At 39.6% G+C, this 16,120-nt stretch overlaps 1 pseudogene; it reads left to right on the plus strand.

The window, feature by feature from the left end:
* Nucleotides 1-1,314: 1,314 nt before the first annotated feature.
* On the plus strand, nt 1,315-12,984 carry LOC119535369 (annotated as a pseudogene).
* Nucleotides 12,985-16,120: the final 3,136 nt, after the last annotated feature.

Consider the following 16,120-nt stretch of genomic DNA (forward strand, 5'->3'; position numbering starts at 1 on the left):
GGAATCTTTTGATTAAATGTTTCCATGGAGATGTAACTCACCCAACTGTGGGTGAGACCTTTGATTAAATTATTTCGTTGGAGATGTGGACCTCACCCATTCAGGGTGGATCTTGATTGGTTCACTGGAGTACTTAAGAGAGCTCAAGAGCTGACACAGATGCTGGCACATGGAGACACTTGAAGATGCACAAAGAAGGATGTTTGGAGATGCTAAGCTAAGAGATGAAACATAGAGTTTGCCCCAGAGAAGCTGAGGACTCCCGGGTGCTTACAGAGAGACATGCTGGGAGAAAGAAGCAAGGATGCACAGGAGCTGAGAGAGAAGAGCAAAGACAGAAGCCCAGAGACATTTTGGAAAGAGCCATTTTGAAACAACCTGGGAGCAAAGGACCAGCAGACTCCAGCCTTTTGCCTTCCCATCTGACAGAGGTGTTCGGATACCACTGGCCATTCTTCAGTGAAGGTATCATCTTGTTGATGCCTTAGTCTGGATACTTCTATGGCCTTAGAACTGTAACTTTGTAGCCTAATAAATACTCTTTATAAAAGCCAGTCCATTTCTGGTATTTTGCATAATGGCAGCTCTAGCAAACCGAAACAGATTTTGGTATCAGAGAAGTGGGGTGCTGTTGAGTTTACAAATACAAACATGTTGGAATGGCTTTTTAAATTGATAAGAGGAAGATTCTGGAAGAATTGTGAGGAGCTTGAAAGAAAACACCTAGATTGCTTTGAAGAGACTGTTGGTAGAAATATGGATTCTAAAGATACTTCCAACGAAGCCTTGGACAGGAATGTTGAATGTATCATTGCAAACTGGAAGAAAGGTGATCCTTGTTTTAAACTGGCAGAGAATTTGGCAAAATTGAGTCCTGGTGTCAGATGGGAGGCAGAATTTGAATATGAGCTGGAATACTTGGCTGAAGAGATCTCCAAACTAAATTGTCAAAAAATGCAGCTGGCTTCTCCTTGCAGCTTATAGTAAAATGTGCAAGGAAAGAGATAAGTTGAGAACTGAACATTTGGATACAAAGAAACCAGAAAATGAGGCCCCAGAAGATAGTGCATCATGTGAGGATTTAACAAAACCTGGAACCAGTGAGCCATTTCAATACAAGCCAGGACTTGAGCTGGAGTTATCCAGAAAGGATTTATGGAAAGTCCTGTTGTCTGATGGTTTTGACCCCTATAAGCTGCATGCCAAGCCAACCAATTTTTTGTGAGATCTGTATAAATGGAACCACTGCCAGTCTGGACTGGAGAGAACAGAGAAGGTACAAATTGAGAGAAGGATGATTTCAAAGGCAGAACCATGGAGGCTAAGATCTGGAGCCAAGAAACCTTGAGCCAGGAGCTGCTCAGACATGTTGAAAGGGTGAGTAGCCCTGGAGATAGAGGACAGTCCTTCCAACTCAATGCTCAGGAAGAGTGCTGCCACCCCAGGCCTCAGAAGGTGGAACACATTCCCCAGTGATTAGGGAAAGCCTGGCCACCACCCCAGTGTTCTGAAGGGGCTGAGCGAGTGCCTCAGATGGAAGAGAGTCTGGGTGCTGACTCAATGCTTTAGGAGCGTGGGGCAGAGAAGAAGGTGGTCTCTTCAATGTGTGGATGTGTTGGAACATTCACCTCAGCTTTTGGAGAGAAAAGGGCTGCCTTGAAGGCCCTTCAAAAGAGTGGGACTCTCTCAAGCTCCAAGGATAAAAAGTCATTCTATAAATGACTCTCACACTTTGAAATGTAATGAAGTTTGCCTTGTGGGTTTTAGGAATTGTTTAGGTCCTGTAAACCCTGTTTTTCTTTCAATTTCTCTCTATGGCAATGGGAATGTTTATCCTATGACTGTTCCTCCTATGTATATTGACAGCAGATAACTTGTTCTGAATTTCAAAGGTCCACAGCCAGAGAAGTATGTTGGTTTAGGACAAACCAAGCCTGGAACTGATTTTGATAAGACTTTGTACTTACCTATATTGTGATAGAATTAATTTATTTTCGCATTTGGAAAGAAGATGTCTTTTTGGGGTCCAGGGGGTGAAATGTGCTGGGTTGAATCTTCTGTGTCCCCCACAAAAGCCATGTTCTTTAATGTAATCTGTAATGCAGAAGACATTATTCTTTTGATTAGGGTGGAATCTTTTGATTAAGTGTTTCCATGGAGATGTGACTCACCCAGCTGTGGGTGAGAACTTTGATTAAATTATTTCCATGGAGGTGTGGATCCTACCCATTCAGAGTGGTTCTTGATTGGTTCACTGGAGTACTTAAGAGAGCTCAAGAGCTGACACAGATGCTGGCACATGGAGACACTTGAAGATGCAGAAAGAAGGATGTTTGGAGATGCTAAGCTAAGAGATGAAGCCCAGAGTTTGCTCCAGAGAAGCCAAGAGAGGAACCCCAGATGCTTAGACCAAGAGACTCTGGGAGAAAGAAGCAAGGATGCACAGGAGCTGAGAGAGAAGAGCAAAGACAGAAGCCCAGAGACATTTTGGAGAAAGCCATCTTGAAACACAACCTGGGAGCAAAGGACCAGCAGACTCCAGCCTCATGCCTTCCCAGCTGACAGAGGTGTTCGGATGCCATCAGCCATTCTTCAGTGAAGGTATCACCTTGTTGATGCCTTAGTCTGGATACTTCTATGGCCTTAGAACTGTAACTTTATAACCTAATAAATACCCTTTATAAAAGCCAATCCATTTCTGGTATTTTGCATAATGGCAGCTCTAGCAAACTGGAACAGGTGTATTTTTTCCCATATTCCCATATACCTATTATTAACACCTTGTAATAGTGATGTACATTTGTTCTAGTTCATGCAAGAACATTCTTACATTTGTACCATTAACCGCAGTCATCATCCACAACAGGGTTCATTATGTTATAAAGCCCCAGGTTTTATCCTCTACCTTTCCTTCTAGTGAAACACATGACCCTACACGTCCCCCTTTCAACTGCATTCACACACATAAGCATAGCACTATTAATTACACTCATAATATTGTGCTACCATCACCTCAGTCCATTTCCAAACACTTACAATCAACCTAATTAAAAATTCTGCACAAATTAAGCATCAGCTCTCCATTCTCTACCCCCATTCTATCTCCTGGTAACCTATATTCTAGACTTTAACTCTATGAGTTTGATTATTATAATTAGTTCATATTAGATCACACAATATTTGTCCTTTTGTGTCTGGCTTATTTCACTCAACATAATGTCCTCAAGCTTCATCCATGTTGTCGCATGAATCAGGACTTCATTCCTTCTTACAGCTGAATTATACTCCATCGTATGTATATTCCACATTTTGTTTATCCAATCATTGGTTGATGGACACTTGGGTTGCTTCCATCCTTTGGCAGTTGTGAATAATGCTGCTATGAACATCAGTGTGCAAATGTCTTTTTGTGTCCCTGATTTCTATTCTGGGTATATGCCCAGTAGTGGGATCATATGGCAATTCTTACTTAGCTTCCTGAAGACCACCAAACTGTCTTCCACAGTGGCTGCAACATTTTACATTCCCACCAGCACTGAATGAGTGTCCCTATTTCTCTACATTCTCTCCAGCACTGGTAGTTTTCTGTTTATTTAATAGTGGCCATTCTAGTAGGTGTGAAATGATATCTCATCGTGGTTTTGATTTGTATTTCTCTAATAGCTAGTGATGTTGAGCATCTTTTCATGGGAATTTTGGATATTTGTATTTCCTTTTTGGAAAAATGTTCAAGTCTTTTGCCCATTTTAAAATTGGATTGTTTGTCTTTTTATTGTTCAGTTGTAGGATTTCTTAATATATTCCAGGTATTAAACGCTTATTGGGGTCTTGGCTCAGAGAGTGGGCAGCTGCACTGCGAGTCTGCTCTGTCCTCAGTGCTTCCATCTTTTCTTCTTGCAAAGAGCTTGGAATGTGGTAATGCCAGTGTCAGACTTTTCAGAGCACTGGCTGGATCTCACTGTATTTTTTTTTTTTTTTTTTTTTTTTTAATCATCATTTTATTGAGATATATTCACATACCACGCAGTCATACAAAACAAATTGTACTTTCGATTGTTTACAGTACCATTACATAGTTGTACATTCATCACCTAAATCAATCCCTGACACCTTCATTAGCACACACACAAAAATAACAAGAATAATAATTAGAGTGAAAAAGAGCAATTGAAGTAAAAAAGAACACTGGGTACCTTTGTCTGTTTGTTTCCTTCCCCTACTTTTCTACACATCCATCCATAAACTAGACAAAGTGGTGTTTGGTCCTTATGGCTTTCCCAATCCCATTGTCACCCCTCATAAGCTACATTTTTATACAACTGTCTTCGAGATTCATGGGTTCTGGGTTGTAGTTTGATAGTTTCAGGTATCCACCACCAGCTACCCCAATTCTTTAGAACCTAAAAAGGGTTGTCTAAAGTGTGCATAAGAGTGCCCACCAGAGTGACCTCTCGGCTCCTTTTGGAATCTCTCTGCCACTGAAGCTTATTTCATTTCCTTTCACATCCCCCTTTTGGTCAAGAAGATGTTCTCCGTCCCACGGTGCCAGGTCTACATTCCTCCCTGGGAGTCATATTCCACGTTGCCAGGGAGATTCACTTCCCTGGGTGTCTGATCCCACGTAGGGGGGAGGGCAGTGATTTCACCTTTCAAGTTGGCTTAGCCAGAGAGAGAGGGCCACATCTGAGCAACAAAGAGGCATTCAGGAGGAGACTCTTAGGCACAAATACAGGGAGGCCTAGCCTCTCCTTTGCAGCAACCGTCTTCCCAAGGGTAAAACTTATGGTAGAGGGCTCAACCCATCAAACCACCAGTCCCCTATGTCTGTGGTCATGTTAGCAACCATGGAGGTGGGGTAGGCGAATACCCCTGCATTCTCCACAGGCTCCTCAAGGGGGAACTACATCTTTTTTTTTTTTTTTTCCCTTGTTTGTCTTTTTTCTTTTTTTTTTTCTTTTTTTTTTCTTTTTTTTTTTTTTTAACTTTCCCTTCTTTTTTCAAATCACCTGTATGAAAAAAAAAGTTAAAAAGAAAACAAACATACAATAAAAGAGCATTTCAAAGAGACCATAGCAAGGGAGTAAGAAAAAGACAACTAACCTAAGATAACTGCTTAACTTCCAACATGTTCCTACTTTACCCCAAGAAAGTTACATAATATAGCAACATTTCAGTGAACTTGTTCCTACTACAACCATCAGAAATTAACAGACCATAGTCATTTCTGGGCATCCCCAGAACGTTAAATAGCTTATCTGTTCTTCCTGGATTATTGTTCCCCCTTCCTTAATTGCTCTCTACTGCTAGTTCCCCTACATTCTACATTATAAACCATTTGTTTTGCATTTTTCAAAGTTCACATTAGTGGTAGCATATAATATTTCTCTTTTTGTGCCTGGCTTATTTCGCTCAGCATTATGTCTTCAAGGTTCATCCATGTTGTCATATGTTTCACCAGATCGTTCCTTCTTACTGCCGCGTAGTATTCCATCGTGTGTATATACCACATTTTATTTATCCACTCATCTGTTGAAGGACATTTGGGTTGTTTCCATCTCTTGGCAATTGTGAATAATGCTGCTATGAACATTGGCGTGCAGATATCTGTTCGTGTCACTGCTTTCCGATCTTCCGGGTATATACCGAGGAGTGCAATCGCTGGATCGAATGGTAGCTCTATATCTAGTTTTCTAAGGAACTGCCAGACTGACTTCCAGAGTGGCTGAACCATTATACAGTCCCACCAACAATGAATAAGAGTTCCAATTTCTCCACATCCCCTCCAGCATTTGTAGTTTCCTGTTTGTTTAATGGCAGCCATTCTAACCGGTGTTAGATGGTATCTCATTGTGGTCTTAATTTGCATCTCTCTAATAGCTAGTGAAGCTGAACATTTTTTCATGTGTTTCTTGGCCATTTGTATTTCCTCTTCAGAGAACTGTCTTTTCATATCTTTTGCCCATTTTATAATTGGGCTGTCTGTACTATTGTCATTGAGTTGTAGGATTTCTTTGTATATGCAAGATATCAGTCTTTTGTCAGATACATGGTTTCCAAAAATTTTTTCCCATTGAGTTGGCTGCCTCTTTACCTTTTTGAGAAATTCCTTTGAGGTGCAGAAACTTCTAAGCTTGAGGAGTTCCCATTTATCTATTTTCTCTTTTGTTGCTTGTGCTTTGGGTGTAAAGTCTAGGAAGTGGCCTCCTAATACAAGGTCTTGAAGATGTTTTCCTACATTATCTTCTAGGAGTTTTATGGTACTTTCTTTTATATTGAGATCTTTGGTCCATTTTGAGTTAATTTTTGTGTAGGGGGTGAGGTAGGGGTCCTCTTTCATTCTTTTGGATATGGATATCCAACTCTCCCAGCCCCATTTGTTGAAAAGACCATTATGGCTCAGTTCGGTGACTTTGGGGGCCTTATCAAAGATCAGTCGGCCATAGATCTGAGGGTCTATCTCTGAATTCTCAATTCGATTCCATTGATCTATATGTCTATCTTTGTGCCAGTACCATGCTGTCTTGGCAACTGTGGCTTTATAATAAGCTTCAAAGTCAGGGAGTGTAAGTCCTCCCACTTCGTTTTTCTTTTTTAGAGTGTCTTTAGCAATTCGAGGCATCTTCCCTTTCCAAATAAATTTGATAACTAGCTTTTCCAAGTCTGCAAAGTAGGTTGTTGGAATTTTGATTGGGATTGCATTGAATCTGTAGATGAGTTTGGGTAGAATTGACATCTTAATGACATTTAGCCTTCCTATCCATGAACATGGAATATTTTTCCATCTTTTAAGGTCCCCTTCTATTTCTTTTAGTAGAGTTATGTAGTTTTCTTTGTATAGGTCTTTTACATCTTTGGTTAAGTTGATTCCTAGGTACTTGATTTTTTTAGTTGCTATTGAAAATGGTATCTTTTTCTTGAGTATCTCTTCAGTTTGTTCATTTCTAGCATATAGAAACATTACTGACTTATGTGCATTAATCTTGTATCCCGCTACTTTGCTAAATTTGTTTATTAGCTCTAGTAGGTGTATCGTTGATTTCTCAGGGTTTTCTAGATATAAGATCATATCATCTGCAAACAATGACAGTTTTACTTCTTCTTTTCCAATTTGGATGCCTTTTATTTCTTTGTCTTGCCGGATTGCCCTGGCTAGCACTTCCAGCACAATGTTGAATAACAGTGGTGACAGCGGGCATCCTTGTCTTGTTCCTGATCTTAGAGGGAGGGCTTTCAGTCTCTCACCATTGAGTACTATGCTGGCTGTGGGTTTTTCATATATGCTCTTTATCATGTTGAGGAAGTTTCCTTCAATTCCTACCTTTTGAAGTGTTTTTATCAAAAAGGGATGTTGGATTTTGTCAAATGCTTTTTCAGCATCTATTGAGATGATCAATTGATTTTTTCCTTTCGAGTTTTTAATGTGTTGTAATACATTGATTGTTTTTCTGATGTTGAACCATCCTTGCATGCCTGGAATGAACCCCACTTGGTCATGGTGTATGATTTTTTTAATGTGTCTTTGGATTCGATTTGCAAGTATTTTGTTGAGGATTTTTGCATCTATATTCATTAGAGAGATTGGCCGGTAGTTTTCCTTTTTTGTAGCATCTTTGCCTGGTTTTGGTATTAGATTGATGTTAGCTTCATAAAATGAGTTAGGTAGTGTTCCATTTTTTTCAATGTTTTGAAAGAGTTTGAGTAAGATTGGTGTCAGTTCTTTCTGGAAAGTTTGGTAGAATTCCCCTGTGAAGCCATCTGGCCCTGGGCATTTATTTGTGGGAAGATTTTTGATGACTGATTGGATCTCTTTGCTTGTGATGGGTTGGTTGAGGTCTTCTATTTCTTCTCTGGTCAGTCTAGGTTGTTCATATGTTTCCAGGAAATTGTCCATTTCTTCTACATTATCCAGTTTGTTGCCATACAGTTGTTCATAATATCCTCTTATAATTTTTTTAATTTCTTCAGGATCTGCAGTTATGTCACCTTTTTCATTCATTATTTTGTTTATATGGGTCTTCTCTCTTTTTGATTTTGTCAGTCTAGCTAGGGGCTTGTCAATCTTGTTGATCTTCTCAAAGAACCAACTTTTGGTGATATTTATCCTTTCTATTGTTTTTTTGTTCTCTATGTCATTTATTTCTGCTTTAATCCTTGTTATTTCTTTTCTTCTACTTGGTTTAGGATTGGTTTGCTGTTCATTTTCTAGCTTCTTCAGTTGATCCATTAGTTCTTTGATTTTGGCTCTTTCTTCCTTTTTAATATATGCGTTTAGTGCTATAAATTTCCCCCTTAGCACTGCTTTTGCTGCATCCCATAGGTTTTGGTATGTTGTGTTCTCATTTTCATTCGTCTCTATATATTTAGCAATTTCTCTTGCTATTTCTTCTTTAACCCACTGATTGTTTAGGAGTGTGTTGTTTAACCTCCAGGTATTTGTGAATTTTCTAAGTCTCTGATGGTTATTGACTTCTAATTGTATTCCATTGTGGTCAGAGAATGTGCTTTGAATAATTTCAATCTTTTTAAATTTATTGAGGCTTGTTTTATGTCCCAGCATATGATCTATTCTGGAGAAAGTTCCGTGAGCACTAGAAAAGTATGTGTATCCTGGTGATTTGGGATGTAATGTCCTGTAGATGTCTGTTAAATCTAATTCATTTATCAGATTGTTTAGGTTTTCAATTTCCTTATTGGTCTTCTGTCTGGTTGATCTATCTATAGGAGAGAGTGATGTGTTGAAGTCTCCCACAATTATTGTGGAAACATCAATTGCTTCCTTTAGTTTTGCCAATGTTTCTCTCATGTATTTTGTGGCACCTTGATTGGGTGCATAGACATTTACGATTGTTATTTCTTCTTGCTGAATTGCCCCTTTTATTAGTATGTAGTGGCCTTCTTTGTCTCTCAAAACATCCCTGCATTTGAAGTCTATTTTATCTGAGATTAATATTGCTACACCTGCTTTCTTTTGGCTGTAGCTTGCATGAAATATTTTTTTCCATCCTTTCACTTTCAATTTCTTTGTGTCCCTGTGTCTAAGATGAGTCTCTTGTATGCAACATATTGATGGTTCATTTTTTTTGATCCATTCTGCGAATCTATATCTTTTAATTGGGGAGTTTAATCCATTTACATTCAACGTTAAAACCGTGAAGGCATTTCTTGAATCAGCCATCTTATCCTTTGGATTATGTTTGCCATATTTTTCCCTCTCTCTATTAATATCCTTTATTGTACCCATACCGAATCTCTTTAGTACTGAACCTTTCTCCAAGTCTCTCTGTCCTGTCTTTGTTTCTCTGTCTGTAGGGCTCCCTTTAGTATCTCCAGTAGGGCAGGTCTCTTGTTAGCAAATTCTCTCAGCATTTCTTTGTCTGTGAAAAATTTAAGCTCTCCCTCAAATTTGAAGGAGAGCTTTGCTGGATAAAGTATTCTTGGCTGGAAATTCCTCTCTCTCAGAATTTTAAATATATCGTGCCATTGCCTTCTCGCCTCCATGGTGGCTGCTGAGTAGTCACTACTTAGTCTTATGCTGTTTCCTTTGTATGTGGTGAATTGCTTTTCTCTTGCTGCTTTCAGAACTTGCTCCTTCTCTTCTATGTTTGACAGTGTGATCAATATATGTCTCGGAGTGGGTTTTTTTGGATTTATTCTATTTGGAGTTCGCTGAGCATTTATGATTTGTGTATTTATGTTGTTTAGAAGATTTGGGAAGTTTTCCCCAACAATTTCTTTGAATACTCTTCCTAGACCTTTACCCTTTTCTTCCCCTTCTGGGACACCAATGAGTCTTATATTCGGACGCTTCATATTATCTATCATATCCCTGAGGTCCATTTCGAGTTTTTCAATTTTTTTCCCCATTCTTTCTTTTATGCTTTCATTTTCCATTCTGTCATCTTCCAGGTCACTGATTCGTTGTTCAACTTCCTCTAGTCTTGTACTATGAGTGTCCAGAATCTTTTTAATTTGGTCAACAGTTTCTTTAATTTCCATAAGATCATCCATTTTTTTATTTAGTCTTGCAATGTCTTCTTTATGCTCTTCTAGGGTCTTCTTGATTTCCTTCATATCCCGTACTAGGGGCTCATTGTTCATCTTTAGTTCTTTGAGTAGCTGCTCTAGGTGTGTCTCTTCTGGTCTTTTGATTTGGGTGCTTGGGCTTGGGTTATCCATATCGTCTGGTTTTTTCATATGCTTTATAATTTTCTGTTGTTTTTGGCCTCGTGGCATTTGCTGTCCTTGATAGGGTTCTTTTAGGGTTTGTAGACCAGTTGAAGTCCTTATCTCTAATTTATCAGATCTACAGCTTCGTGGAGTACACTTTCTCTAACTAACCAGCAGGTGGCGTCCACGAGCCACCTGTTCTCCACAAGCCAGATCTCCCCCGCTTAGCCTTTTTGGTGAGTGGGGGAGTGAGTCTTGTGGGGCCCAATTGGTGTCCCAAGCTTGCGTGTGTAGTTGGTGTTGCCTGCCCTGTATGTGGGGCGTGTTTCTGGGCAGTCGGGGAGGGGGGGTGGCCCTAACAATCAAATCTCCCTGATGATCCTAGAGTTTTAAAGCTACTGCAATAGTCTAATCCTTCAGTTCAGTCCTGCCACAGTTTGTCTCTGCCACTGACCCACAAGTCTTTGGTATTGGCGTATGGCTCCTGAGACTTGCAAGTGGGCCCCTCTTCCAGGCTGTGCACCCCGGGTCCTCTGTTGAGGGATGACTGTGCTATGTCACAGGTGAGTGCCGTCCCCCCAGGGCAGTTCTGGGCTGCTGGGCTGTGTTGGGAGGCTCCCAGTCTGCTCAAATGATGGCTGAATGGGGCTCTGTTAATTCACACTGCTCCCCCTTCCCAGCTCTGGGACATTCAGCTGAGGTTGCAGGGAAGGCTAATGTCCACGCCCAGTTTTGTGGTGTGTGCCTGTTATTTGAAGCACTTCCGTCACACTGGGTTGTCTGGGGCAGCTCTGGGCTATGGGGCTGGCGATGGGCAGGAGTGTTTCCTGTCCACCAGGATGGTGGCTGTGAGCGGACACCCCCCTTTTCTTGGGAAGTTGTGTTGTTTAGTGAATTTTCTCAGCCACTTGATTATTGCCTTTTGTCTCAGAGCTCTCTTAGTTCTGCTCTTGACTTGACGTGCCCAAATTTCAATTCTTTGAAGCTTTCTGTATTGCGCTTCTTAGAGTAATTGTTTTAGAAAAAGCAAAAAGGATTTAAAAAAAAAAAAAAAACAAAAAAACAAAAAAAAAAAACGGCCCTCCTCAGAGATCTAATGGGTTATTGAAATGCTAATAGACAAAGCAACCAGGGCCATTAAGGAAAGGTGCCCTGGGCAGAGAGATCAGCCTTGCTTCGGGATTTGCATATGCGCCTCAAGGCCTGATCTCCGCCCTTCCCCTTTCTGTGTTCACCAGAACTCCAAAAATCCTCTGCTTTTACTTTGGAGCTTCTCGTGTTGTTTTCCTTCTATGCCCGTCTCCTCTCTGCTGGGCTGGCTGCTCTCAGAGTCTCTGGTGTCTGGCCTCAGTCTATCTATGGTTGGAGTTTGAATCAGTAGAATGAGTTTCCGATGAGAGCAGCCACTGCAATTCTCCCTTCTCCTTCCTGGAGCTGACAGCCCCTCCTCCCCCGGGACTGAGCCTGGCAGGGAGGGGCGTGGGTCCCCTGGCCGCAAAAACTTACAGATTTCGCTGATCTCAGCAGTTCCACGTTTTCATGAGTGTTGTATGAAGTATGCCCAAAGACAGATTGCTCTGTGGTGTCCAGTCCACGCAGTTCCTGGCTTTTTACCTACTTTCCTGGAGGAGTAACTAAAACATACAGCTCACCAGTCTGCCATCTTGCCCCGCCTCCTCACTGTATTTTATCTAAAGCACATCTGTGTTGGACTTGTTCATCTAACATTAAAACCTCTTAATGAATTTGAAAATAAAACATGCAGCACTCTGACAATAAATCAAAACTGGGATTTGTGCTTTCCAGCAGCCGGTGGTTTATATAAATCCCAGATCCTGCAAATGAATCAGTAAATATCAAATATAAGTATATTGTCTCCATTAAATGTTCTGCATTGCCAAAATGAAAAAGCACACCTTTCAACTGTGAAGTCTTTTGGTATTCACAGGAAAGTGACACAAAAACCAAATCTGTTGGCTCTAAGTGATTTATAAATACACTAAGAAGACAGTACTCATCTATTTCAACTGAAACTCTTGTTCCAAAACATGACTTTCCACAAATCAAGAGACCACTGAAACCATCAAGCAACTATCCATGACCAACCTTTCAAGTCTGTCTGTGAATGAGGACTTGATGCACTGCACAGCATTTGTGACACCATCAAGTATCATCCTGGAAGATGTGGACTCCCATGGATATGTTGAAGTAACAGGTTTGCCTCAAGATACAGCAAATAGTTTGGTGATGGGTGTAGAAAATTCTGCAAAAGAAGGTGATCCTGGAACAATATTATTCTTTAAGGAAGGAGCTGCTGTATTTTGGAATGTGAAAGACAAAACTATGAAGCATGTGATGTGAGTTGTAGAGAAACATGAAATCCACCCTTATGAAATTGCATTGGTACATCGAGAAAATGGAAAGCTTAACTACATAAAAACAGAGGGGCAGTCAAAACTTCTCAGAGGGAAAATCAAGTTAAAGTCTGAGCTAAATTTAGATGATGCCATTCTAGAGAAATTTGCTTTCTTAAATGTTCTTTCCCTTTTGGTGAAACTGGCTGTTTGGGAAGTATCACTGGATAAATTTGTTAAATCTAGTCAGTCTATTTCAGAAGCTTTAAAAGCTGAAAAGAAAGAAAAACTATCTCATGAAGAAGTTATGCAGAAAATGAGTGATCACTTTGTCCTAAGACAGTATAAAGTTGAGTTCAGACTTCTTGATCCCTCCTGATTTCTACTGGGACAGACAAAACTTTGAATTTATGATAAAACCTTTCAGTTACTAAGCATTACTTGCAGAGTTAAGGGGCCCTGAATAGCCAAAGCCAACTTGAAAAAAAACAAAGTGGTAGGACTCACACTTCTGATCTTAAAACTTATTATAAAACTACCATAATCAAAACAGCATTGTTCTGGCACAAGGACAGACATACAGATCAGTGGAACTGAATTGCAAGTTCAGAAATCAACCCTCATATTTATGGCCAGCTGATTTTTGACAAGGGTGACAAGTCCACTCAATTGGGAAAGAATATTCCCTTCAGCAAATGGTGCTGGGAAAACTGGATGTCCATTTACAAAAGAATGAAGGTGGACCCCTATCTCACACCATATACAAAAATTAAATCAAAATGGATCAAAGACCTAAATATAAGAACCAGAGCTATAAATCTCCTAGAAGAAAACAGAGAATCATACTTGGGACCTTGTTAGGCAATGGTTTCTTAGACTTTACTCCCCAATATTCTTGAAGGATATTTTCACTAGATATAGGATTCTGCTTGACAATTCTTTTCTCTGAGCACTTGAAATCTATTGTGCCACTTCCTTCTAGCCTCCATGGTTTCTAATGAGCAATCCACTCTCATTCAAATTGCTTTTCTCTCATTTCTCTCAATGCTTTCAAGATGTTTTCTTTATCTTTAGTTTTCAGAAGTTTGATTATGATGTATCTTAGCATGGATTTCTTTGCATTTATCCTGGTAGGACTCATTCAACTTCTTGAATCTAAGTTTAGGTCTTTAACCAAATTTGGGGATTTCTCAGATATTATTCCTTTGAATACTTTTCAGGCTTTCTCCTCTCCTTCTGGGTCTCCAGTGGTATGAACGTTAGATCTTTTGTTATGGTTCCACAGGTCTCTGAGGTTTTGTTTACTTTTTTCAGTCTTATTTTCTCCCTGCTGTTCATACTAGGTAATTTATATTTTTCTATCTTCAAGTTTTCTGATTCTTCCATTCTGCTGTTGAGCCCATCCATTGAGATTTTTTATTTCATTATATTTTCAGTCCTAAAATTTCTGTTTGGTTCTTCTTTACATCTTCTGTTTCTTTGCTGAGACTTTCTGGTTTGTTTGTTTTTTTCCTTTGTTTCTGGTGTGTTCATAACTCTTTATTGAAACATTTTATGATGTTCCTTTAAAATCTTTGTCAGATTATCCCAACATCTGATTTATCTTGGTGTTGGCATCTATAGATTGTCTTTTGTCATTGCCTCTAATTTTAATACCTCAATTTCCCTCATTTCCTAAAGCATTGTGTTCAAGTATCTTTCCTAGACATAGAAGACTCCTCATATCTTATCTCTTTTTCAATCTCATCTGCCCCCACATCACCACATTCACCTTGTGCCCCATAAAAGAAACATTCAGAAATGCAAACACATACACACAAACACCCTTATCAGACATGTGGTTTCCAAATATTTTCTCCCATTGAGTAGGCTGGCATTTCACTTTCTTGACAAAGTCCTTTGAAGCACAAAGGTTTCTAATTCTGAGGAGAGCCCAATTATCTGTTATTTTCTTTTGTTGTTTGTGCTTTGCATGTAAAGTCTAAGAAACTGTTGCCTACCACAATATCTTGAAGATGCTTCCCTACATTTTCCTCTAGGAGTTTTATGGTCTTGGCTCTTATATTTAGGTTTTGTTCCATTTTGAGTTAATTTTTGTATAAGATGGGAGCATGGAGTCCTCTTTCATTCTGTTGGATACAGATATCCAGTTCTCCCTGCACCATTTGTTGGAGACTGTTCTGTCCCACTTGAGTGGACTTGGCAACCCTGTCAAAAATCAATTGGCCATAGATGTGAGGGTCTATTTCTGAATTCTCAATTCAGTTCCCTTGGTCAATAAATGTATCCTTGTGCCAGTACCATTCTATTTTGACCACTAGCTTTGTAGTAAGTTTTAAAGTTAGGACGTGTAAGGCCTCCAACTTCAGTTCTTCTTTTTCAAGATGGTTCTTGCTATTTGGGGCCCCTTACTCTTCCAAATAAATTTGATGATTGGCTTTTTCATTTCTACAAAGAAGCCTGTTGGAATTTTGGTTGGGATTGCATTGAATCTGTAAACCAATTTGGGTAGAATTGACATCTTAATGATATTTAGTCTTCCATTCCATGAACACAGAGTGTCCTTCCATTAATTTAGGTTTGATTTCTTCTAGCAATGTTTCATAATTTTCTGGGTACAAGCCCTTCACATCCTTGACTAAATTTATTCCTAAATATTAGATTCTTTTAGTTGCTATTGCAAATAGAATTTTTTCTTGATTTCCTCCTCAAATTGCTCGTTACTAGTGTATAGAAACACTACTGATTTTTGTGTGAGGATTTTGTATCTTGCCACTTTGTTGAACTTGTTTATTAGCTCTAGTAGTTCTGTTGTATGGTTTTTTTGGGACTTTCTATATATAGTATCATGTCATCTGCAAATAGTGAAAGTTTCACTTCTTCCTTTCCAGTTTGGATGCCTTTTATTTCTTTTTCTTGCCTAACTGCCTTAGCTAGAACTTCTAGCACAATGTTGAATAACAGTGGTTGTTTCCATTTGCTAAAGCTGCTGGAATTCAATATGCCAGAAATGGATTGGCTTTTATAATGGGGGTTCACAGATTTACAGTTCCACGTCCATGAGAATGTCCCAATTAAGGCATCAACAGGACAATACGTTCTCTGAAGAAAGGCCGATGGCATCTGGGGTTCCACTATCACATGGGACGGCAATGGTGACATCCGCTGGTCCTTCTTCTCCTGGGTTCTGGTTTCAAAATGGCTTTCTGTCTCCAAAATGTCTCTAGGCATTTCTCTCTAAGCATCTCTGAGCTTTCTCAGTTTCATCTGTCTTTTATCCTCTCACAGAGGAATCCAGCAAAGGGATTAAGATCCACCTTGAATGGGCTGGGTTTCATCTCCGTGGAAACAGCTAGTCAAAATGTCCCACCAAACAAGAAGTCTCTGTCCCCACAAGATTGAATTAAAAGGACATGGCTTTCTGGGGTACATAACAGCCTCAAACAGCACAGTGGTGATGGTGGGCATGCTTTTCTTGTTCTAGTTGTCTAATTCATTGGCATATATTAGATGAAAAGATTTCAGTCTTTCACTATTGAGTATGATGTTAGCTGTGGGTTTTTCCACATATACCCTTTATAATGTTGAAGAAGTTTCCT

Source organism: Choloepus didactylus, chromosome 5, assembly GCF_015220235.1.
Source record: "Choloepus didactylus isolate mChoDid1 chromosome 5, mChoDid1.pri, whole genome shotgun sequence".
NCBI classification, from domain to species: Eukaryota; Metazoa; Chordata; class Mammalia; order Pilosa; family Megalonychidae; genus Choloepus; species Choloepus didactylus.